Below are 27,124 nucleotides of genomic sequence, written 5' to 3' on the forward strand. Positions count from 1 at the left end.
TTTAATTTTATCATAGAATAACCACAGACTCAGGAAAGTTTTAAACTCTTTATCTATGCAATATTTCGTGAGTCAAAATCCAACATACATTAGTCACCAACTTTTCAAAGAGAAAAATAACGATCAAAATAAGCATATTTAGAGTCTTAGTAGTATTTCTAGACATTGGTACCTGGGAAGGGGGGAGAAAATGAAACGGTACAAGGACATACAGCACAGAGTAATATTTACCTAGAATGGTGCGAGGACCAACCCCTGGCCAAGGGCTGGAAAGAAAGGGCTCCCGACTAGACAGGAGCCGACAGGTCAGGACAGGTGCAGACAGGTCAGGACAGGTGCAGGACAGGACAGGTAACCTCTTCTAAGTGCAACGCCAGCGTTACACCCCTCTCTGATGCTACTCTCGGACCCCTCTGGATTGATCCATTCTTCTCCTTCAGAATCCCCGATTCTTCTGTCAGAGAACTCGACCAGCTCTCGCTCTCGATACCATTCATGATCATTTTCAGCATACGTTGGGTCAGTGACGGGTCTCTGACAAGTCGGACAATCTAACTGACTAAACCTACCTTAGTTATACCATTTTCCAAGATATGTACCAACCCCCAATGTTGCAATTTTGTGAATTCCCTTCATTTGATTGGTCAGTAGGATGGGGAGAGGTCATCACATTATACCAGTATGAAGTAATTTTCCTTTATTTAATTAATCTATGTTCCCACCCATAATTTACTTTCCCAAATATTTATTTAACCCAGCATTATTTCATTTAATTTCCTATACAATGTATAAAATTTCATTCGCTTCTCTTCCTCTCTTCGGGTCGAGAGGTGAGGTTCTCAGGCGCCTCGCTGGTAAGATGGGACTTGGCAGACGCTCAATGCCAATAAATTTAAGGATTTCAAAGTTCAAATGTGCACGCGCAGCAAATCGAAGATGGAGAATGCAGACACCCTTCAGGCCCAAATATGAGCTATTAATAAAGTCAAAGAAAAACACATTAGAATATGAAAATAAATGAATGCACTGTGTACCACTTATTTCTACTCCAACCCCATTATTTTATTTTAACTATTGCATTGTCAGATTTGCAAAACACGCAAAGTTTAGTTCAAGCAAAACCATATGCATTAGCATGGCGTTTCAAAGCGGCCATGTTGGGCCCTACTGCACAGCTACAAAGAATTCCCACTAAAAGCAAAGAACGTCATACTATGTAGATGCAGTAGACGCATGCACAGAAGAGTTCCCGCATTTTCGGCAGCCATATTAAGACACTCGGATTACTTGTTAGTAAAGCACATAGGTAAGCTTACCCTAGATATAAGAAATAATGTGTGGTGCAATTATTAGTTTTACAAACATGTTGATTATATATTATTTTGAAAGGGCTGAATTCAAGCATGAAACCTTGCTCCATCAATCCCCTCTTTGATGGCATTTTATGCCATCACTCATTCCTGAACCAGATGGCAACTTTAGCAGTTTCCCAATTCAATTTCTTCTATTACTTTAGAATTTCCCCTTTCCCTTTTCTTTTGAAACCCTTTCATTCTTTTATAAATATCTCCTTTCATTTCCTCAAGTTGGATTTCATCATATTTTCTCTCCTTTACCTTTTCATTCACTGTGTACCATTTTCTATTTCTGCAGCATTTGCACCAAATCATTGTCATTAATATTAATAGGGCTATTCCCATTATTGGCATCAGTATTCGACCTACAATACTTCTTCCTACATTAGAAAACGAACTACCTACAGAGGAAAGACCATTAGTTATTCTCTTCCATGCACTATTTATTTTTATTTTTTATTTAGAGAGTTTTGTATAGCGCGAACGTGACCCTTGGGTATCAGAGCGCTTTACAGTTACATGAGGTAGGATTAGATATACATTTTATATGGCAACATCATTCAACAATATGAGAGGTGGGTTAGGTATAAAGCTATATAGTGAGCTTTACACAGTGATATGAGGTAGGTTTGGCATACATCTTATACAATATATATTTTATATAGCAAAACCATTCAACACTATGAGAGGTCGGTTAGGTATAAAGCTATATAGTGAGCTTTACCCAGTGATATGAGGTAGGTTTGGCATAATCTTATACAATATACATAAGTATGTACCATGACGAGGTATAATTAGGCATTAAACGAAATCCGAACTTACATAATTCTCTAAAACACGTCTGTATGTCTATCTTCAAAGTTACCATCAATGTTATTCTACTGCTTACTGTACTGTATATTATATTCCAGTACATAGTTCAGAATTGTCTTTTTCCGAGCAATATTCATCCATAAGTCTGGTTTAGTAAAGTACTGCCAGGTAATCCCCCGTAAAGCTGGTGCCTTTCTCTTTACTTACATTTGTTGTACAGTTTTGAAATATCTATGTCGCGGTGGCGGCGATGCCTGTCTTGTCTATGTAAGGAACTTACTCATTAGGAATATCTTAGCTTCCCTTTTGAATGTTGCCGTGTTTGGAATTTTCCTAATATTTGAAGGGAGTGAGTTCCAAATTCTGGGGGCTGCCCCGGAGAAAGCCCTGTCATATGTTTTCTTCCTCCTGAAGATGGGTGGTTTCAGTAGCAACTCCTTAGCACTCCTGGCTGGTCTGCATCCTCCAGATATCTCTATTTTCTGGGCCAGGTATCTTGGTGTTTTGTAGTGGAGCGCTTTGTGCGTCATGCATGCCATTTTAAGTTGGATTCTGGCTTCGTATGGTAACCAGTTTAATGACTTTAGTTGTGGCGAGATATGATCGAATTTTCTCGATCCCGTGATGAGTCTTGCAGCTGCATTGAGGCGTGCTTTTAGTGGTGCTGTGGAGATTTTTGGTAGCCCTGCTAATGTTGTACAACCGTATTCAATCCTTGAGATAACTAAGGATTGCACTGCCAGTTTGAGATCCGTCGTAGAAATGAATGGTTTCACTTTCCTAATGTAGTTCAAGTGAAAACGGGCATTTTTTGCCATTGCTTTCATGTCTAGGTTCTTATCCAGCGTGATTCCTAGAGATTTAGCTGAGTCCACTAGGGTAGGGGTGCAGTTTAGTGCCGTGATCAGTTTGGTCCTTTCCTTCACTTCTGTGTTGTTCTTATGGTGAGATTAATAGAAATTCAGTTTTTTGCACGTTTAACTTCAGATGATTGCTAGTTAACCAGCATAGAGTCATTTTTAAGGCCTCATTCATTAATTTAATATCTTCCAGAGATGTGATCTTGATGTAAATCTGCGTGTCGTCCGCGTACATGTGATATGATATGTTAGCGTCTCGTAGAATTTCTGTCAGAGGTTCGACATACAGGTGGAACAGTGAGGGAGATAGTGTAGATCCTTGAGGGACTCCAATTGAGTTAGGACAGGGAGGGGATAGCGTCTGGTTGACCAAAAATCTTTGCGTTCTATTCTGAAGGAAGGATTCAAACCATTTCAGGACATTTCCTGACAGTCCCATTCTGTCATGAAGCCTGCTTAGTAGTTTTTCATGATTTACCGTGTCGAATTCGGCCGACAGGTCAAGCAGGACCAGTAGACATGTTCGATTGTGATCTAGGGCCAGTAACGCATCATCTACGATGTGTAGGATCGCTGTTTCAGTGCTGTGTCCTGTTCTGAATCCTGATTAGCAGTCGTCCAATAGCATGAAATTAGCGATGTGATGGTTCAGTTGATTTTGCACACATTTCTCGATTAATTCACATTTGGCCAGTATTGGAATATTGGTGACTGGACGAAAGTTATTAGGATCTGCTGGGTCCGCTGTAGGTTTTTTTATGATGGGCACGACTTGGCCTGTTTTTAGACATTCTGGAAGGATCCCTTGAGATAGCGAGGCATTTATTATCTTGGTCCATATTGGGATGACGATATGGTTGATTTTTTGTAGACATTTAGAAGGGAGTGGGTCATTGTAGTGGTTATTCGGTTTGATATCCGAGAGCATTTTGGCGATAGCAATCTGATCATATAGCTTGAAGGTATCCCACTGTGCTTTGTTTTTTGTCCTTTCATGGTCGATAGTCGGGGTGGTATTATTCAGTGAGTGTGGTTGGTTGGGTATCTTGAGTTCTCTTTCTAGCGTGTTGGCCTTCTCAGTGTAGAAATTTGAGAATTCTTCACAACTCAGATGAGTTTTAGTCAATTCTTGTGCCGATTTGGCCAACTTGTTGGATTGCTGCTTTAAGATCTCGAATAGTTTCTGTGGTCTATTTTTTGCATTATCCAGTTCTGATCTAATAAATTCCTTTTTGGAATTTAGGATCTTTTTGTTGTACTCCCTTCTGATTTTTCTGAGCGATTTCAGCTCGGGGGATGATGGGTGTTGTCTCCATTTTCTTTCGGCAAGTCTTAGTTTTCGCCTATCTTCATTCAGATCCCCATTAAACCATGGGTTTTTATCCTTTCCTGTGACTCTTTTCAGTTTTAGTGGCATGGTCGAGTTGACTATATTTGTAACTGATGTAGTGTAGTGATTGGTTAGATCATTCACATTCTGCAAGTTGTTAGGCGGATTCAGTTCCTTCTCACAACTTTCTATCAGTAGTTCAATATTCGAGTCTTTAGTGTCCCTGGTCCATTTTTTGATTTTGATTGGCTGTGTGGTGTTGTTCTTTTTCAAGGTGGGTATAAAGAAGGTTATGGCATAGTGATCCGACCAGTCACATGGAACAATTGAGTGGATTGCTATGGTCTTGTTTCTTGATAAAATCCAGTCTAGCGTTGCTCCTTTTGAGTGCGTTGGCTGTGTGCAGGCTTGGGTAAAGTTTAGTTCATTTAAAAAGTCTTTAAGAGCGTTGACCTGTTTGTCTGTATTGTCTTCCCAGTGTAAGTTAAAATCGCCAAGGAATATGTTGTTAGAGTGAGTGTTAGAGTTATCAGTGATGATCTCCATTAACTGGTCTATGAAAGTGCCATTATTTCCTGGAGGATCGTACAGCGCATGCAGGTTGCATCTTTGGCTGTCTGACGATCTTAAATTAAGACCTAGGTATTCGCAGGATTCAAGAGGGTCGGATTGTATTTGGTTGATCTCTATATCTAATCGGTGTATGCAGGCTATACCGCCTCCTATCTTTTTTAGTCTATCTAGTCTCACAATGTTATATTGAGGGGTTACTAAGAGATCCATGAGAGGAGATGAGGACTCCGAAAGCCATGTTTCTGTCAGTATTGCTAGGTCAATTTCCTGGCTGATGATAAGGGCAGCTATGTCTGAAGCTTGTTTTGCTGCGGATCGACAGTTGAGCAGTAAGCATTTCAGAGGTTTCCTTGTGCTACTGGGGTCCTGCTCTATCAAGTTGGTGGTTAGTTGGACTTGTTTTAAGTTGTTAAGGTTGGGTTTCCTTTCCTTATTTCTGGATGTTCTATTAGCATCGATCGGAACTGTTCTAATTTCCTCTCCTCTAATGTGTTCTTTAGGCTCATATGTCTGGAGTAAGGATAGGGTTTCGTCTTCCGACAGGTAACTAAGATTCCTTACTGGTCGACTATGTCTATTTGATAATGGCATGGCCGTCTCCCTCCTCTTTCCTTGAGAGTTATGCACTACTTTTCGGATGTGCTCGACTTTGGTGTGCGTGCTTACCGTAATTTCCAGAAGCTTTTCCAATGTCTGCAGTGTGCTTAGCATGTCCTGTGATACATTGCTAATTTGTGCCTGTAGTTCTTTGATATCTCTCTGGGTCTGGGTTGGCATATAAGGAGTGCTCATCCGCTCATTACGGTATTCACATTCTTCATTCCAATGTTTTGGATCTGTTCTTTTTCCCGATTACCTTTTCTTTGTGTCATTAGTGCCGCTGTCTGCGCCTTCTCTATGTACGATGTGGGATTCGCTAACTGTGTCCTGCGCACTTATTGCCACGTTTGGGTGAAGGACGTTTCGTATGGTCATATTTGTCGATTGAGCTGTACTAGATGTGGGTAAGGTTCCTAGGTTCTTATTGAGTGGCCTACTTATAGGAAATGTCACTTCGTGGTAGAACAGCGATGATTCTCCCCTCTGTACCTGCGCCGGGGCGGTATTAGCGTATAATGTAGATATTTCTGTTGTCACTATGTCCTCTTCATCCAAAGCGTTTGTCTCCATTGTGACCTCTAGTGGCATTGATTGCCGTGGATCCTGAGGTTCTCTAGGTAGTGTGATGCCTGTGATGTTAGCGATGGTGATAAATAAGGTGTCTACTTGTGATATCCAGGCTCTTGGGCTCTCCAGTGGCGTTGAGTGCTGTGGATCCAGATGTTCTCTAGGTAGTATGATGTCTGTGGTTCTATTGTTAGTGGTACATAGGGTGTCTACTTGTGAGGTCCGGTGTTGTTGAGCTCCTGGGTTCTCTACATACTCCTTTAAGGATAAAAATATGTTGTCAAACTTTTCTAGATCGTTATTGGCTGCTTGTATAAGCACTATTCCGTTCTTGTACAACGTTATGCACAGGTCCACCCTGAGTCTTGGTGATGGTGTAATCACTAGTTTTGTGCCATGTGGGATATTGCTTACAGTTTTTATGTTGAGCATCTTAGTAATGATAGTACGCCATTTAGCCGTTTTTCTGGTGAAAAATATCAGGTCATTTATAATCATGCCATTGTCTAGATTATAGGAAGGGTCAGAGATCAGCGTGTCCGGGTTTTTCTTCATCAAATTGTGCTTGAACTTTTTGGCTGCGGTCTTTGATAAGTATGTCGGATATTTTATGACATAAGCGTTTGTGCCTACTGATTCTAAGTTGGTGTCCACCATGCTTGCTATCTGATGTAACGTGATATGATGGTAGACACTCTTATATGTAGCGACGACTCTCTTAAAAGTTACTATCTATCTCTGATTATTATCGCGTTAATGATTTTTTTTTATCAAAATGTTGTGATCCTTTATGGGTTCCCCTTGTCTTAGTATAGGTTAGTTTACTTTTGTAGTCTTGTTCCTTTCTCTTTGTTCGTGGTGTTATATTTGGTGTTTAGAAATGGCTGACGTCATAGTTCCTAAGCTCATCTGAGAGCTGGCTGCCCTTATCTGTTCCTCTGGTGATAGTCCTCTTTCCTTTACTATTTCTCATAACTTCCATTTTGGAATTGATGTTGGTGCAGCAGGCATCAGGCTCTGAGTGGTCATTTTTGCAGACCATATGTGCATCTAGACCTTGGAAATACACAGGTCGACTGAAATTCCTGCTCACTGTCTCTTTTTAAATGTATTATCCATCTTTAAGGGTCTGAGAGTCAGCAGCTGCCGCCATCTTAAAGTCAGGCAGGCCGGGCCATGACTTCCCTGCTCGTTGTGCTCTGTGCAACTCTTTTATACTTGAAAGGCCTAATTTCTAGATTATTGCAGTTCCAATTCTTTCTATATCACAATTCAAAAGAGAGCATCGGTTCGAAAGCGCTCTATTCCGGTCTAGTACCCAGCGGCGGCCATTTTAGTGTCAGGCAGTCCGGGTCCTGACTTGCTTCCTATTCTCACCGCATTGTGAGCCAACACTCTTTTACTTTACTTTGGCTCCCGTCACTCGCTCCTAATGTCTTCTACACAGCGGGCTGCATGAGGACAGCGCGAGTCTATTGCTGGGCATCCTATCATCAGTGTCCCTGTTGAGAGGCAGCGGCTCGTGGGTCTCGGTCCCCAGAGCACCGGGAGCTCTCCCAGCAGTCCGAGTCTTTCTCTGCCCCAATTGTCCAAGCTCCGCTGGCGATGTGATGCGGAGCGCTCCCTCCGTGCCTTGCTGCCCAGTGTCTAATTCACGAGGAGAGTTCGGAGAGGTCGAGGAGATGTTGTGTTGTGCCGGTGTAGATCCACACCGGTAAGCTGCTACTATCAACCTCCAGTGGTTTCAATTCTTCTTCCAAATTTGTGATATTTCTGACATATCTTCCAATTTCAATACTTTTGTCAGGTATGTAGGTGCAACAATGTTGCGCCTTCAACATTTCACAGACACCGCCCTCTTTTGCCAATAATATGTCAAGAGTAAGTCAATTTTGCGTAACCATAGATCTTACCGCAACTAATTCGGTATTGATCAATAAGAATCCACCAGCAGTGTCAGTCGATAAGCGATCAACCACAGTAGATAATTTACAAATTCTTTGCCTATTCAGAATTACTCCCACTGAAGGAATCAATGCAGTAAATATATCTCCTACAATTTCTGAAAAACTACCTCTTTTCTGTCGTGTTAGTCCATTATTTCCTTCAGTGCTTCCAGTGACTCTTTTTACATGATATACCTTAGGGAATACTATTCCGAAATAGCAACTCCATTTCCAATGATCAGGCAGCCTAAAGTAAGCTTTGTTTCCACAAATATAATAAACTCCGGGAAATACTGGATCAGTTCTCCCTTTTAGTCCCCAACCCCTGATTATCAGGAAATTGTGTTCACATTCACTGGAACCAATGAATACATTGTTATACTCTGTTTTTAACCTATGGAGACAGATTTTCCCTTTCTTTTCAAGATCCAGGGACATAGCAGCATGAGTCTTACCAGTTGCAATAAAATCTTCCCTTTCAGCCCATTTAGGTATCTGAGGTTTCGGTTCAGTAGCCCTTCTATGGAAATCCTGTCTCCTTTTCTTCACTAAATTCAAAAATATCTTTTCTTCTTCGTGTAACTTATGTGTTAGATTATCTTTATGTGCTTCAGCTATATCTATAGTTTTCATTTTTAGGAAATATTCACCCATGAATTGTGAATCTCTACTGCTAAGGAAAGGATTCATATTTCTACGCAGTGGAATTTCAGAAAAGATCACATCTATGTTAGAATATTAATATTTTAACTTTCCAGTTCTATAAAATAAACTAGCTAGAATACTACATGAAATACCATATGTCAGTGGTAAATGATGATATGTCACTCCTTGCTGCTACTGATGTCGGTAAGTTACTTCCATAGTTTCTACATAATGTACTAACAAGTTAGCAAAAACATTTAGATCTGTCTCATTTCTATTTACACTGTGATCCAAATCTGTCTCATCTGGTGCTTCTAATTCTACTCTGTCTTGTTTAAGGTTAGCTATCTTTCAATCTGTACTAGTGTCATTCTGTTAACTTGCAGTTATTAGGTAAGGTATGGCTATTGTCAGTCCTAACCATGCTGGGAGCACTATCAATATACAACATATACATATTCTACAACATGTCTTTATACAATTTTGTTTCGGTTTTCCAGCCGCTCTATTATCATCCATTTCTGTCTAAGGAGATTTAATCCCCTCTTAGTAACTTAAGATGGAATGCAAATTGTGAATTTTAAATATTCAAGTTGGTCTCACTTCTTCGTCAATTCGATCAACACTTAAATCTTCATCACTGTCTCCACTTATTTCCAAATTTTTAAAATCCTCAAGAATCACATATGTCCATTCAGGACCCTTGAATTTACTATTCAGTCTTTTCAACCGTGGACTTCTCCTTTTAGGTTTTTCTGTTGACGGTCCAGATTGACTTGTTATTTCATTTACTTGGTCTGTTTCTTCATTTATTGTTTTAAGGCGATATTTCAGTCTCTTGATAATACTAGGCCAAGTATCACCTTTTCTGAGTCTCTTAGCTGGCACTGTGCTTTCACTTTCTCCAAATGCTCTTTTCTTTTCATTGTTCTGTGGCACACTTTAGTTATTTTCATCTTCAGAATTCCTCTATATCTGACCTTGTCCAGGGCTTATTACCTTTGCCATTTCTGCCTGGATGGGTTCTTCTTCACTATTCTGACCCTGTTCAGAAATTTGTTTGCCTAGACTTTGGTGTTTGTTCTCCTTCTTCTTCCTGAACTTGTTTTTCTTTACCTAACTGGTCCTGCTCAGGTCTGATCATTTCTTGATTGTCTTCTGCCTGGGCATTTTCTCTAGTGCCTATCTGTTCCTCCTCAGACTCTGGAGTGCTGTTTCTATTTTCTTCTGTCTTCGTGTAATGCTTTATCCTTATCTGGTCCTCCTCATATTTATTATTTGCTTTGGTTTCTGTAATCTGAGTGTGTTCTTCTATTCCTGTTTCATTCTCACTATCACTCTTTCTGTCTACATATGTTTGGCTCCTTGTTCTCACTGTTATTTCAGGTATGCCTACTATTGGGATCCAATTGTCCTGACTTGTGCACAGTCGTTCATCATCAGCTACTTCAGGATCCAATTCTTGTGATCCCTCAGCTGTAAAACCTTCCGCCTCTGCTTCGTCAGGTTTGGTTACTCTTTTCGTATGGCTGGCATGAATCCAATTAGGTATACCTGCACACTTTACAGCTATTGTGGTAACCAATATTACTTGATGTGGTTTTTCCCACCTTGGTGCTAGGCACGATTCTCAGGTGTGATCTTTTATCACTACCCAATCACCTGGATGATTCAGATCATGTGCTTGAGTCGACTGCCTGGCCACAGCGTCTTCCCCAACCTGGTGGGAAATACAACGCACTTGATCAGACAACTCTTTGCAATACTCTAATACCAAATCATCAGATATATTTAACAGCTTGTGTCCTGTACACATGCTTGCCTCATTGTCCTTACCATCAGTATCTCATAGACACTCAAGCCTGTATTTTTGTCTGGTATGCTTCTGAGTCCCATCAGAACAAGAGGTAAAGCATCAAGCCACTCCAGTGGGGTGGATGCACAGACCTTTCCCAGTCTTGATTTGATTGTGCCATTCAGTTGTTTTACCACTCCAGAAGCCTCTGTGCAGTTTCTGCTCAATTTTTAAAGCTTTGCAAATTAACATCGTCGCCGCGGGGGGGGAGGGGGGTAATTCCCCCACGGCGCGGGGGTGGGAGGGATCGCTGTGCTCTTGACAAGCCCAGCTTTTCTTGAGTCAGTGAAGCTGTGCTCATGATGAGTTGGGCTCGTCACGACCTCGCCCACTGATTAATTCTCCTGCACAGGCAGGGAATCAATCACGCGTGGGCAGGCCACGGCCGTTATGATGAGCACAGCTCGTCATGAGCACAGCTCCACTGTGACCCATGGCGAGCTGGGCTCGTCATGAGCATGGGAGAGGTTAATTGAATTCTTTCATTATTAAAATGAGACCCTCGGTCTAACTCAATCGTTACTGGAAAACCAAAACTAGGAATGAGCTCTCTCAACGGGAGTTTGGCCACAGTTAAACTGTCATTTCTTCTGGTGGGATATGCCTCCACCCACTTGGAAAGTAAACAAACAATAACAAGGACATATTTTAATCTTCGACAAGCAGGTAACTCAATGAAATCAATCGGGAGTCTTATGAATGGACCCACAGCTTTCCCAATTTTTCCAGGACAAACTACAGTTTTCCTGCCTGGGTTTATTTGTTGACAAATTAAGCATCTCTGGCAAAGACTCTCTGCGATATTCCTGAACCTTACATTAAACCAATTTTGTCGGAAAAGTCGAATCATTGCAACTCTGCCTATCTGTGTGTCTCTATGATACATTCTAGCCATTAGGGCAAGCATAGAGTTAGGTAACACAGGTCTCCCATCTAAATAAACTATCACACCATCTTCAGTTCTTCTCTGACAACCTATTTTCTCCTATTCTTCCTTTTCTTTCGTTTCTGCTTCATTTTGTAACTCTCTCACTTCCTCCCATGTCCCTATGCCCCCTAGTAGCATAAGTTGGCAGCTGATTCCACATGCATCGATTTTCTTGTTTACTGCTATTTTGTATTTAGCACAATGTTGGGCAACTTGTTCAGCATAATGATTACCAGCTATCACGTTATTGTTTCCTGATTGGTGAGCAGCACACTTGACCATGGCCTCTTCTTGAATTGCTTCAGTCAATTCTTTTACAAAATGTCAATTTTTATTAGGGGTTTCTGAAGAAGTCATGAAATCCCTTTGCATCTAAAGTTGACCAAGGTCATTCACAACCCCGTAACCATACTGACTATCAGTGTAAATGGTTACTCTCCAATTCTTCCCAATTTTGCACGCTTTGATTAAAGCTACCAATTCGGCTATCTGTGCAGACTTGACTCCTGATAAATAGGATGCTCCGACTATTCCAGCCAATGTACACACAGCATAAGCAGCACTCAAACCTCCTTCCTCATGATGCATACACAAGCCATCTACAAGCAGCTCATGTTCTGGATTCTTTAGAGGTTCTTCTTGTATATCTGGACATGGTTTAGCACTGTATTCAGTAAGGTCGAGACAATCATGTTCGACTTCATCTTTTACTTCTTCAAAGTGTGAATCTGGCGACAAGGTTGCAGGATTTGAAACAGTACATCTGACTATCTTCACATTTTCTGTACCAAGTATAACTCACAACTACTTAGTCAGCCGACTAGGAGTAAGATACTGTGTGCGAGTTCACGTTAACAAAATCATGACTGTATGTGGGACATACACTGTTACAGGGTGTCCCATTACAATAAATTCACTTTGTTCCAAACTCATGCAAATTGCAGCTACGGATTTTAGACATCCAGGTAATACAGATGCCACTGGTTCCAAGGTGGTAGAGAAATATGCCACAGGACGTCGCATTAGGCCATGTCTCTGAGTTAAGACTGAGAGAGCACAATTGTCTCTTGCCTCACAGAATAATGGGATCTCTTTGGAATAATCTGGCATTCCTAATGCAGGTGCTTCACACAGACAGTTGCGTAATTTCACAAAAGCTGTCATGCTTTCATCGTCCCATTCTACTGGATCCTTTGTTTTTTTCTTACTCAATTGTATCAATGGTTTAGCGAGCACTGCAACTCCAACAATCCACTGCCTGCAATAACCCACAACTCGGAGAAACATCCTGATTTTTTTCTGTGTCTGTGGTAATTTCATATTTCTGATTATTTTAATTCTTTCTGAAGTTACTCTTCTGAACCCTCTTTCTATTTGGAGTCCCAAATATTTGACTGAAGTGGTACAAAATTGTAGTTTCTCAGGTGACACCTTATGTCCTCCTTCAGCCAGGTGATTCAACAGTGCACTTGAATCAATGACCCAATCATCTTGGGCCTTTGAGGCAACTTGTAAGTCATCAATATACTGCACCAAGACGGACTTTCTGGGCAATACCAGAGATTCAAGACACTTTTTCAAATTCTGATTAAAGTTTGATGGACTTTCTGTGTACCCTTGTGGAACACGATTTCAGATGTAAACATGCTCATCAAATTTAAACAAAATAAAAAACGACTTTCACGTCTGGATGCAATGGAATGGAGAAAAAGGCATGGTACAAATCGATTACAGTGACCCATCCTGCACTCTATGGTATCTGATACAGGATCACTGCTGGATTCGGTACTATTGGACAGCATGGTACAACAATTTTATTTATCTTACGTAAATCTTGGACCACTCTATATTTGCCGTTTGGTTTCTTTATGCCAATTATAGGTGAGTTACATGGACTGCTCATTGTTTCTTTTAATATGCCTTGCTCAACCAAACAGTCAATTTCTGCTGCAACACCTGCTTTTATTTCTGGGCTCATTTAATAATGTCGGATATTTGGATAGAATGCACCTTCCTTTACAGTCACTTTTACCGGGTCGACATTTGCCAACAATCCCACTTCTTTTCCGGTACAATCCTACACCAGGGTGTACTCTATTTTGAACCTCCTCTGGCAGCTCATCTGTAGTCATCTGTTTAACTTCAGTCCCTTGTCTCGCTAACATAATTTTGTACATTCCGTCTTCATCAGGAGTCTGTATTGCAACGCCCTCTGGTGTGCAAAAAATGGTGCAATTCTTTTTGCACAATAAATCCCTTCCTAACAAGTTCACAGGGATCGAGTTGCAGACTACGAATTTCTGCATTTCTTTAAAGTTGCCAATATATACCTCCATTGGTTCTGTAATAGGGGACCTAATCTGCTTATTAGAAATGCCCACTACTTAGATCACTTCTCCCGAGAGGGATAGGTTTGAGATGTCTGCTGTTCTCACAGTAGAACTGGTAGCACCAGTGTCTAGCAACAAGGTGACGTCATTTCCTTCAACCTTACCTTCAATGTAGGGGCCTGACTGATCTACCGGCAAGGATGTGTCAAGTACGCATTCCTCTTCCCCCCCTCTCAGGTACCATCATAAAGTCTCCTCATCAACAAATATGTCCTGTAAAAGAAACTGTGGAGTTACCAAGTTTTTCTTACCACTTCCTTTCTAGAATCCGGTGTCCACACTGTACTTGGCTTGACTCACAAAATCTAGCATAGGGGCAGGTGGCAATTGATTCTGTATTACCTGTTGCGGCTGCCTCATTAACACCTCATTTTGCGTCTGCGGATTTAAATTTTGAGTTTCGACATTAGTGTTCTGTATAAGTTTACACTCATTTTTCCAATGCCCCAATTTTCCGCACTCGTGACAAGAAAACATTTTCTTTGCCTCTTCTTTGCTTAATCTCTCACTGGGTTTACCCCCACTGTTTTTACCTGGACCATCCCCTCTTCCTTGATTATTTGCCTGTTGACATAACTGAGATTCCTGTTGTTCTGCTAATTTAACTTGAGCCCACATTACTTTTTCTTCTAATTTCTTTCGTCTGTTATCAATTTCATCCCCACAGTACTTTGCGTACTTAAAGATTTCGTCAATAGGTTTGGCCTCCCAGCATAACGTATGCTCCTTAATCATTTGGGATATATCTGCCCTTAACCCACTCACCAAACGATATCCAAAGTGTGTCATGCGTTTATTATCAATGTTTTCTAACCCACTGTACTGTTTAAATACCTGTAAAAGGCGCTCATAATATGCATGTACATATTCATCCTTCTCTTGGGTTGTTCTGTCTATTTTTATCCAATCTGTCTCTCTTGGGGGTACCTTTCCTTTCAAATAAGTTATTACCGGATGATATTTGTTCATTATCTCATCTGACGGGGTTAATGTTTTTGCATCTCTTGGGTACTGATCTTTAGGCCAATCTACTGAAATATTACTTTCTGTCCATAAGTCAGCAGGTACAACTATGTCAAACAAACCATCTAGATGTTTTAGCAGCGCTTTCGAAACCTTCACAAACCTTTCAACTTGCCTGTACCATTCTACAGGTTTTTCTCTAAGCTTTGGGAAATCATTTGTAAATGACAAAATATCCTGTCGGGACCATGGGACATGCACATAACCTCCTCCTGGAACTTCTCTCATTGAACACAACCTTTCAACCTATTCTGTTTCATTCATTACATATTCGGATGTCGTTCGATTTGCCTGTGCTTCTTCCTTTTCCTTTATCCATCGGGCTTTCCATCTATCTAAGTCTCCCTATTTTTGTAACAATGTCAATAATTCTTTTATCTGCAATTTTCTCCCTGACACATTCATGTTCTCCAAATCTTTGTTGGAAAATTCTGCTCTATATGGCTTCTGCAATACTTTGACTTTACCTATGTCAATTCCCATTTCTGAGGACAAATTCATTAATTTTTCATTAAATATTTTTGTTTTTCGGGTGATGCTTCTGCATCTGAATAACAACTCTTCTTCACTGAAATAACTAAATCTTTCTAACCCTACATTTCTAGCTATCATTTCTTCAAATTCTACCCTTAATTTAAAGATGTCTAACACCTTGGCTGTTATTTTGGTTTCTCTATTTCTCGTGTCCACCTTTCAATTTCTTCTGGGGTTCCTGCAGTGGCACTCTTTGTTCCTGTAGACGTTTCAATCTGTACCTCTCTTGAGCCTCCAGGGGTAAGTTTTCTGAAAGAATCATTTATTGGCTTTCTTATGGGCAAATCCATTAGTGAAATTACTGACTCATACGCACTTGCTTGATAATCAATTATTATATTTCCTTTTCTGGGTTGCATGATTGGAGTAGTCAGAATAGGAGTTTTAGGACTGGTTTGCTTATCTCCATACAAAGGAACAACGGGACCTATAGTCACTGGGATCGTTAGGGCTTCAGGACTTGTATTCCATTGGGTTATTTTCTGAATCAGTTCACTTCTATGTTTATTTATTGCTTCTCTTTCTTTTTCTTGCAACACCTTTTCTATAGTAGTCTCATGTACAATCTGTGGAAGCAAGGGTGTTTTTAAGAACGGGCACTATGGGCAACTCTATTTGTCTCGTCCTGATAAGGTGGAGGATTTTTCATTAATAGGTCTTCAAGATAATTGTCTTCTAAACCTCCATTACCAGTCCCTAAATGTTTTGTTTGCCCTGTACATTTACTTCCTGTTGGTTCTTCTGTGGAAAATACAGGACATAATCCTTCCACTATCATAGACTGTCTCCATTGTTTCATCTGCTTATTTCGATTCTCTTGGCGAAATCTGGGGTAAAATTTACTTAAGTTCCTGTCACATCGGGATCTGTCCCACTCAAACACCTCCGTTTCCCACTCTTCTCAGGCTTCATACTGTGTTAATCTAGGCCTTGGTTCTAATTCATTCATTCGAGTTCGCAAATTGTGCAAAATTCTTCCATTAAATATTCAGTATTCTGAAAATGCTTATATTCCATCATCTTTTGTGTATTCTATCCAATTTTCTAACCATACACAAGTGTGGTAGCCTCTTTCTATCATCATATATGCTGCAGGCGTTTTTGGAGGCGGAATAATAATTCCTTCTCTTGTTTTAATAGGCTCATCCTTCTTAAAATAATTCTTAATTTTCTGCATAAATTACATTTTTCTCGTTTCTCCATACATGATGTTTGGTCTTCCTCTAATGGACGGTTTGTGTGCAAAACCTATATATATTCTACCTGGATGGGACCCTGTTATAGTTGGATCAAAGTTTCACATATAATCACCACTATCTATTAGCACTAAAAATTCTATTTTTGCAATTTACTTTATGATTTACTTCTCTGAAATGTTTCTCCAATTCCAGCGCATCTCTTATTTTAATGAGCAATCAACATTTAATTTACACTTAATTTACACTTTAACCAATGCTTGCGCGGCTCTCTTGTGAATTTAAGTTTTACTCTCTGTACTCACCCTTCCTTTATAAAATTACCTCAGCTACACAATCTCTGTCACAACCAATCCCAGCGCGGCTCTCAGTGACGTCAGTTCAGCACCCACGACTGACCCCTCCTTTGCAAGGTAATATGACAACTCAATTTCTTTCAATTTTTAATTACACATTTCATTAATTCAAAACATTAAAACATTCGCTACTGTGCCTGATTGACTAAATTCAAAGGAAAGTCAAATTTGTTCAAAACAAGTAAAACTTTTCCGTTTACCCTTCACACACTACGAGTACACCTCTCCTGCTTACTCTTCACTCAAGCAAAAAGAACCTGTTACTTCTTTAGACCTACCCTTTCTAGGTGATATAAGACAAAAGTTTAATCAGCAAACCCCTTTGCTATCAATCACTCTGCTTTTACACGAAAAATAATCCCTAACTAGTGCTTCAAGCTTTACCTAACTATCTGCACTTACTTCATCAAAGCCAGTAACCTCACTGCAGTGTGGCTTCCATTTACTACCCGCTATTCAATATCCCCAGGGAATTCTGGACAACATGAAACAATACAAGCAGGTTTTGGTTAAAACATGAAATCAATATAAAATCAATACACAACTAACTACCTATCTTAATTAAAACCTAAACCATAGCTCTGCTACCAAAGAAATACTGATGGTGCGAGATTACCAATTTAGGATAATTTCTAACACCATACTCACCTGGGCCCATAAACATACACACTTTAAACCGGTAATCTATTTTCCTGCCGATCAGGATTTTATATTTTATACCTGTACATCATAACTTACCAATTGCTTGTCACTTTATTTCTAATCACTGAGGTCAATGGATCTAGTAGTTAGAATAATAGGTATAGGGTAACAATTTAATTTTATCATGGAATAACCACAGACTCAGGAAAGTTTTAAACTCTTTATCTGTGCAATATTTTGTGAGTCACAAACCAACATACATTAGTCACCAACTTCTCAAAGAGGAAAATAATGATCAAAACAAGAACCTTTAGAGACTTAGTAATATTTCGAGACAATGGTACCTGGGAAGGGTGAGAAAAGGAAACGGTACAAAGACATACCACACAGAGTTATATTTACCTAGAATGGTGCAAGGACCAACCACTGGCCAAAGGCTGGAAAGAAAGGGCTCCCGACTAGACAAGAGCCGACAGGTCAGGACAGGTGCAGGACAGGACATGTAACCTCTTCAAAGTGCAACACCAGTGTTACACCACTCTCTGATGCTACTCTTGGACCCCTGTGGATAGATCGATTCTTCTCCTTCAGCAATCTCCCGATTCTTCTGTCAGAGAGCTCGACCAGTTCTCTGCTCTCGATACCATTCACGATCTTCTTCAGTATACATTGGGTCAGTGACAGGTCTATGACAAGCCGGACAATCTAAATGACTAAACCTACCTTAGTTATAGCATTTTCCAAGATATGTACCACCCCCCAATGTTTTAAATGTTTGTATTCCCTTCATTTGATTGGTCGGTGGGACTGGGAGAGGTCATCACACCATACCAGTATGAAGTAATTTTCCTTTATTTTAATTAATCTATGTTCCCGCCCATAATTTACCTTCGCAAGCTTTCATTCCACCCAGCATTATTTCATTTCATTTCATAGACAATGTATAAAATTTCATTTGTTTCTCTTCCTCTCTCCGGGTCAAGAGGTGAGGTTCTCAGGTGCATCGCTGGTAAGATGGGATTTGGCAGACGTTCAATGCCAATGAATTCAAGGATCTCAAAGTTCAAATGCGCACACACAGCAAATCCAAGATGGAGAACGCAGGCACCCTTCAGGCCCAAATACGAACTAATAATAAAGTCAAAGAAAACCACGTTAGAATACGAAAGTAAATTAAGGCGCTGTATACCACTTATTTCTACTCTAACCCCATTATTTTATTTTAACTTTTGCATTAGCAGAATAGCAAAACACGCAAAGTTTAGTTCAAGCAAAAGCATATGCATTAGCATGTGAGTTTCAAAGGGGCCATTTTGGGCCCTACTGCGCAGCTGCAAAGAATTCCCACCAAAAGCTAAGAACGCCACACTACGTAGATGCAGTAGATGCATGCGCAGAAGAGTTCTCGCATTTTCGGCAGCCATATTAAGACACTCGGATTACTTTTTAGTAAAGCACATAGGTAAGCTTCCCCTAGGTACAAGAAATGTTGTGTGGTGCAATTATTAGTTTTACAAAACATGTTGTTTAATTCATTATATATTATCTCCAGAGGGCGGAATTCAAGCAAGTTTCTTTACATATAAAACCTTGCTCCATAATTTCACCTCCTCTCGGAGGGAGGTTTAGCCCAAGACTTTGTGCACGCATCTAACATACCTCAGGTGCTCTCTACCTCAATGACGCGCAGCACACTGGGCCTTTTGAACATTTATGCTTACCTTTGCCTCTTTTATGTGATTTCTCCACTATATCTACTGTAAAGCGCTCGGATACCCTCGGGTCTGGCCAGCGCTTTATAAAACCTCTTAAATAACAAAAATAAAAAAAATTAATAAGGGAGGATTAATCACTTAAAATAGAAGTAATACAAAATGCAAAGCCCTACGAAATGTATGGGAAGCAATTAAACAGGCTGCTAGTGGGAAAACCTCAAAAAGATTTAGAGAGTTTAAATGCTATGGATATTCTGTTGAAATAAATGTATCGGAATGCCGTATCTCCCCAAAAGGAATGACAACAATCGAATGTGTATAATTATATATCTTACACACGAAGTAGCAAATGAAATTCCATTTGCAATTAAAAGCCAAAGGTCAAACAAAGCTCAGGGCCTGATGCAATACTGGTAGAATTGTACGAGATAGATACTGAGGGGCCCCTGTGTCACTTTTGCGCCACTGGTGTGTCACTTTTTGTGACGCACCAGTGGTGTAAAATATGCGCCATATTGCACCATATTTATGATGTGACGCATCTAGGTAGATGAATCACTTTGTAAGCCCCTTCGCTACATTATGCCTGCGCCAGGGATAATGTATGCAGGGTGGGTGTACCCCCTCAAGAAGGGGTCGTAGGAGTGGTGCAGCGAAATCTATGAGATTTTGCTGCACCACTTCTAGGACGCCAATGCATCAAAACCTTATGCCTGCCTCATGGCAGGCGTAAGGTTGACGCAGGCCATTTCTTTCACATGGGGCTTGCCCCATGTGAAAGGAACATTGCTGGAGTTGCGTCAGGCTTCCAACACAATTCCAGCAATGCGCCACTTTTTGCACTGACAGATACATCAGTTATACTGACCTATCTGTCCTTCCTTGTGACATGATGCTTCATATTGTAAATATGACGCATCATTGGTGTCGTAAGGATGGTACACTGAGAAGTGGCGCATCGCTGCTTTCACACAGCGATGTTCCACTTCTCGTAAATGAGGCCCTAAGTATTAACGGATATGTGTGTATTGATGGAAGTCTTTAATGCAGAAACATTCACTCTGCAGTACTACTCACACACATCCCACACATACACAAAAACATAGATCAGGCGGATGAGCGTGCTCTTACACGTTTTGATTTGATTTTAATTTATACAGCATGACGTATGCCCGAAGGCGTCCTGGCGCTACACACATGCATTTGGGTCCTCGACATCAGGCAGATTAGAATTTAAACAGGAAGGATGAAAAGCCATGTTTCAAGCTGTTTTTGAAAGTTCTGCAAAGTGAGTCGGTCTCTCAACTGCTCAGGCATATAGTTCCAAAGCTTTGAAGTGTGATAAACAAAACCTCTGCAGCCCCAAGAGGTTCTGTAGATTCTTGGTACTGCTACTTTCTTTGCAGCTGCAGAGCACCGGTCCCTCTTAGGTGAACACCAAAACAATTTGGGTCCTGTCAAGTAAAGGGCTTAATGGGCAGTGCAGAGGACCTTAAAGGCTACCCTTTTCTTAACAGCGAGCCAATGGAGATCAATCAGAGTTGCTGAGACTGAATCTTACTTTTCAATGTTGCAGAGCACCCAAGCTGCTGCATTCTGAATTCTCTGCAGCTTTTGGAGCAGTCCTTGCTGCATGCCCAAATAAAGTGTGTTACAATGATCCACTCATGAGAAAACCAAAGAGATGATAACAGTCTTCCTAAGACCAAGAGGAATAAAAGAAAGGATCTTCTTTAAAAATTTTAATACATAGAAGCACAATGACATGAGTTGATTAGTCTGATCCAGAAAGGAAAGTTTGGAATCCAACATAATTCCTAATTCTTACTCATGAAACAGGGTTGGGCAAAATACCCAATTCTTGAGGCCACCAGGCACTGTCCCAAAAGGCTGTATCTTTGCCAAAGATCAACACCTCTGTCTTATGAGAATTAAGCTTCAGACAATACATACTCATTCAACTCGTTATGGCTCTCTTCCAATTGTTGACTCACTCAGCTACTTCCTCGTTGTCGTTGGTAATACATACGACTATTTGGGTATCGTTGGCATAGCAGATAGTGGAGAAGCCATAAAATCTTATCAATTTAGCTAAAGGAGCCAGGTAAAGGTTGAAAAGCATGGGGCTTAATGATGACCTCTGTGGGACAAAACACAGCAAAGTGAAGGCTTTCGATGTAAACTCTCCCAAAGCAACTTATTGTTTCCTGTCATCAAGGAAGGAGCACAACAGATCAAAAGCTGCCCCTCAAATTCCAACTTCAGTCAGCCGATGTTTTAACACTGAAAGTGTCAAGAGCTGTGGCTTGATCTAAAAGCACCACTGCAGCCTTTCCACCTTTATCCATTACCTCACTAATCAACCCGGAGCTACCACCAGGGCTGACTCAGTACTGTGGACTTTCCTAAACCCAAACCTAGCTACATCCAAGATCTTGTTTTGCTCCACACATTCCGAGATCAATACATTTAAATGTCTCTCTAAGATTTTAGCTGTAAAAGGGAGTCACAAAATTGGGTGATAATGCTTCTCTTCTTTGGGATTTAAGAAGGCGTTTTTGAATAGCGGAAGAATCAACGCTTCTTCCCATTTCTTAGGGGAGTGGCACTATAACCTGCAATCTTATGAAACTCTTTGGGAGGACAAGGATAAACTGGGTACCCTGACTTGGTGATCAATATAAAACCTTCTACAAGCTTCTGTGTCAAAGATGGGAAACCACAGAAACCCAGACAGTTTTCTTCAAGACGGATTCCTTGTCCAATGAGCCAGCCTCCCACCTCATCACACTCAGCTCCTCATAAACGCCATCAACTTTTTTCCCCCAAAAAACTGTCAAGTTATCAAAAAATGATATCCACAATCCCAACGGCAGACTCGTAGGTCTGCACCTTAGGCTAGTTCCCAAAAATCCTGGTCCTGCGCAATGCTCCCCAGCGTCAGCCTTTGTGTGACGCCTCTGTGTTCCAGATCCAGATAGATAAATGTAAGTGGGGGTGCGCCAGGAAATGAAGTCCTGTAGACTCTGTGTAGTATCAAACACATTTTTTCTATATTTTGAATGTTTTTTTCACAAGATCAAAATAGCAAACTCCGCTCACCCAACGCATTTCATTCCCTCGAGTGGAACTTCATCAGGGCTTATAATTTCATCATCAAGTATAATTGTTCATAGGTACTGTAATCCAGTATATTGCACTGGACACCATGGAAGTCTTCACAGGTATGATAAAACCTGCATAACACCTGCATGGAAGAAACCGTTACTCCATATGTCTGGGTGAAAAAAATGTCACTTTACTCTAAGTTTGTGTTTCATAGCGTTCGATTTGGTCAACAGGGGTAAACTGTGGTCCTCACTTATTAAAAAAAGTATTGAAAATCCAGTGTTAGAAGCAATACAAAGGGGGATATGTTCAAGGAAGTGGAGGAGAGAGGTGATAGCATTCCTGGCTTAACGCCTTTCTCCTCCACTTCTGAAATGTAAGGCTGCCTCAAATTTACAAGAATGTGGTGCAGCCTTGCGTTTCCCCCTGCGATGGTACTAAGTTTAGCAACTTAGCGCCAATGCAGGCACCTTTCCACAAGAGTGCAAGGGTGTCTGTGTGCAGGGGAGGATTGTTTATGTGTAGGAGGTGTCCCTTCCTGCACACAAACAATCCGAGTAATGCCATTCTGTCACTTTCATGCATACTGTTTCATGCAGCACACATGACAGTGACAAAATGGCATTTAAATTTTTTTTTGTTTATGTACAGGAAGTGACGAGGAGAAATAATGCATTTTTCATTGCTTCACCATCTTAAGACCAGTTTTTCCCTGGTCTTAATTTTGGCGCTTCCTCCTATTTACGCCACCCTTGTACATAGGTGGCAACATCAAAAAATTATTGGGTGTTGCGGTGGAACGGCCACCGCAACACCCACTGCACACTCCTTTCACGCTAACCATAGCGTCAATGGGGGCCTTATGTACAAGGAAGCGTTAAGCCACATTGAGTGGCTTAACACTGCATTGTACATAAGGCGCTGCCCCTTTGCCACCACAAAATCAATATAGGTGACATTGTGGTGGCGATAGGGGCTTTTACATGTGTTCCAAAGTCTGTACAGCTACTGTACATTATGGAGAAAGAGTACACTGCATAATTACACTTGGTGTACGGAAAGCGTGTGTTGTATTGACACTACTGTATAGTTTGTTTATTAATTATATACTCACCCACCAAGGATAATTAGCTGTGTATGCTAACAAAAATTGCAATGAGTGGTTTTGCACAATATTACTTAACGATTACCATCGGCAAAACAAAGGTTGTGAGCATTAAAAGTGTAGTCCTAGAAGGTTGATTTTAGCCAACAAACACCCCGTGGAGTGTGTAAATCCTTTAGATGACCGAGGGGTAAGCATTAATGCTAAGTTTAACTGCTGTCAGCAAAATTTCAAGTGTATTAAACCAGTCAAGAAATGATGTTCTTAGATGTCAATGTAAGTTACGCTGCCAATCAGTTACAATAATTTACAGATCTATTGACAGCTGGTGCCTGCGGCTAGAGACTTGGGCTGTGCCAACGTGAAATGAGCCAGTGATTGAAGTGTGGCCCATCAGCAATCATTCATAGGGAAAAACACGTATTTTTTTTATCATCTGACTTGACCCAGAGCAAGAGAGGGGAAAACACAAAAGGGGGAAATAGGGAGAAAGAGAAAGTGGTAGAGAAAGAAAGCAAGGATGGAAAAGAGCATACAAGAGCGAGATAAATGAGCAGGCAGCATCTGGTGGTGGATAAAAGAACCATGAGGTGTGACTAAGACTACGTAGCCTTGGCACACGGCACCGCCTACATTTTACAGAGGGCTTCTGAGCCATGCTTTGGAAACCAGCACTTATTCTTTTGTGACAACAACTATCTGAAATCTTTATTCCAGCTGGGACTAGGTAGCTCACGGAAAGCTCTCTTCGTGGAATTGTGTACCACCGTATTTCTAATGCCATTGCTTTGGAGCCGATAATATACTGGGTACGATTGAACAGGAACTGTCATACCAAAGTATATAGAAGGTCTTTGGAGGAATACAGCAGATGAGGCCCCGTTGAAAGCTGTGCACAATTAAAACAAAACAATGCATGAAGAACACACCTGCACCCCGCTCAGTAAATATTTAATAACAAATTGTACAAATCGTTGGCATCATAAAAAGGACACATTTTTTTCTTTCTGCTGGAAAAAATGACTTTTTACAGATTTCCACATTTATAAAAAAAATTATAAAAAGTTCATACATTTTATAAAAAGTTTGTACAATTCAGATATTTCCAGTATGCAGAAATACTCCATGCTGCTGCGCAGTTTCTTTTGTAAATATTGTATTTCCTTCCTGACTATAAGAACCTGAACATGTTTTTGTGTAGGTCTGAAAATACTACATCAATTTTTTCTCAGAGGATGATGCAAACACAGTTCAACGTAACCTTCCTGTACCAAATATTATGGCTAGCCAAGTGAAAAACCTTTTCGTACTTTGTATGTGTGCTGTACAGTGCAGCCCACATGCAAAGTCTGAAAAGAAAGGAGTAAGGAAAACATTTCTCCTTTTAATCCCTGCTTTTCAGCTGCATAAATGTTTTGGAGCTAAGCCCTGTCTACTGATGTTAGTAGATAGGGTTTGGTGTAAAAAATCATTTGTGGTTGCATGGAAAGCCCATGTTCCACCCATGTAACACCCCTTTGATGCAAAGTAATGCAAAGCAGCATTTCGTGCGGCTTTGTGTTTCTTTTGGGTACTTTCCAGCACAAAACAAGTTTAGCACTGGATAGTGAATAAGGAAATAAAAATTTTGTGCTGGTTAGCCCAGCACAAAATATTTGAGAATCTTTCCGTACATGTGTAGCAGAGCTGAGCAGTGAACAGAATCCTTCAGTGCCAACATTTGTGCTCATGCTTTCCCTCTCCTTTGTGAGCACTCCAGCGCTTTCCCAGTGCCTAGAAGCCTCCACCCAACAAGTTATGAGCAAAGGCCCATTAACAGCCTAAAAGTACCCGGGTTCTGGGAAAACTGTTGCCGAGCCACCCTAGGGGTCCCTTAACCTGTTGTGCAATACAGCCTCCTAGCACAGGGCTAGTTTGTGTGCTGTCCAGATCCAGATATCTTAAAGAGGGTGTACGCAATCCTAGTTTGTGCCATAGTTTATGCCTACTACTAGGTGGGAGCAGGTACCCTGCCCGTGCCCTTTTGGGCAGGGAAACTCAGGTTGCTCCCGCTCAGAGGGAAAAGAGAAAAATACCTGCTCCCGCAAGGCGTAAGCAATGCTGGCTACTGATGCAACCAGTATGGGTGCATGCAGGGAGCCGGCAAAGCTGCGGGGGCCCTCGTGTCCCACCTGGAGCCCCCAATTGCCTGTGCTGTGTGTTCCCCGGTTAGGCACCGGGGCACCCGTGTAAAGCCCCAGGGATCGGGTACCAAGGGAAACTATTAGCTCGGGAAGGAGGTCCTCGTGGCACCTTGCCTCCTCAAAAAAACAAAAATGGCCCCAGTAGATGGGGTCCTCTGGGTCCAAAGTGGCTCAGGGAGGGGGCTGCAATCCCCTCCCCTTATTAAAAAATAATGGTCCGGGGTATGGGGTCCCCAGTCCCATGAAGGCTGTACCACACTCTCCATTCCTAATAATTTATAAGAAGTTGTACTGGGTGGGCACTGGGACACCAAAATGAATAATAAAGGAGCGCCAGGAGGCTCTCATTTATTACTCACTGCTCTTCTGGGACTGCACCATAATGCCCTGTAAGGGCTTTTTTGTTTATACATTTTTAAGGGAGGGGCACCACCATGCCTTTATTTAACGTTGTGGTGTGGGGTGCTGCAGGAAGTCCTGCAGCCCCCAGCAACATGAAAAAAAACTCTTCTGGGTCATTAAAAGTATGAGCCCCAGAGAGGTTACCATATTTTTTAAGCACTCCTAGCTGGAGCTCTATTACCATATTTTTTAAGTACTCCAAGCTTGAGCTCTATGCTCTTCAGACAGAGTGCAAAGTCCTCTTGTGTTTTTTTTATAATTCCATTTTGCGAGCTAAAACATTTTAAAAGAATGGATAGATATGGTTTTTTTATACAATGTCCCTGAGTGTTTAAAAAAAATGCCCAACATAATGCAAAAATTAAAACTATGTTGAAAGAAATGCTTACAAACCTTTTTAATTAAAACTTTTTTTTAACATTTTATGTTTTAAAATAAACAAAAATGCTGAAATTCCCTAGTTATAGCTGTCACTAGTAACTATAACTTGTGCCCTAAAGTAACTCTTTTTATCATTTTCTGAAGAGGTTCTATCTTTACGGCATAGTTCTGTATGAACTTGGAGTAAAATTCGCAAGTGCCCAAAAATGATGCAGGGTTTCCTTGTTGGTTGGTGTTGGTGATTTTGAGATTGCAGATATAAAAGAGGGTTTGGGCTGAACGCTACATTCGTCAAGGAGGTGTCCAAGGTATTCAACAGTTCCTTTGAGAAATTTTCATTTGTCTTTCTGTAATGTTAGACCACAGTCTAGCGCTATTTGTAAAACTTTTCATAAGAAAGACGTGTTCTTGCTCTGTTTTGCTGTAAATTAGTATGTCATCAAATGTCCTTACGCCTTCCATTTAATACACACTGAAAGACGGCAGACGCTGAACACAGCCCAAAAGGCAATCTGTGAAACTGGTAAGCTCCTTTGGGAGTGATAAATGCAGTGTACATTTTCACCTTTCTTCCAACTGTATCTGTTGGTGGTCTGCACTGATGTATAGTGTTGTAA

Source organism: Lissotriton helveticus, chromosome 9 (genome assembly GCF_964261635.1).
Source record: "Lissotriton helveticus chromosome 9, aLisHel1.1, whole genome shotgun sequence".
Lineage (NCBI taxonomy): Eukaryota > Metazoa > Chordata > Amphibia > Caudata > Salamandridae > Lissotriton > Lissotriton helveticus.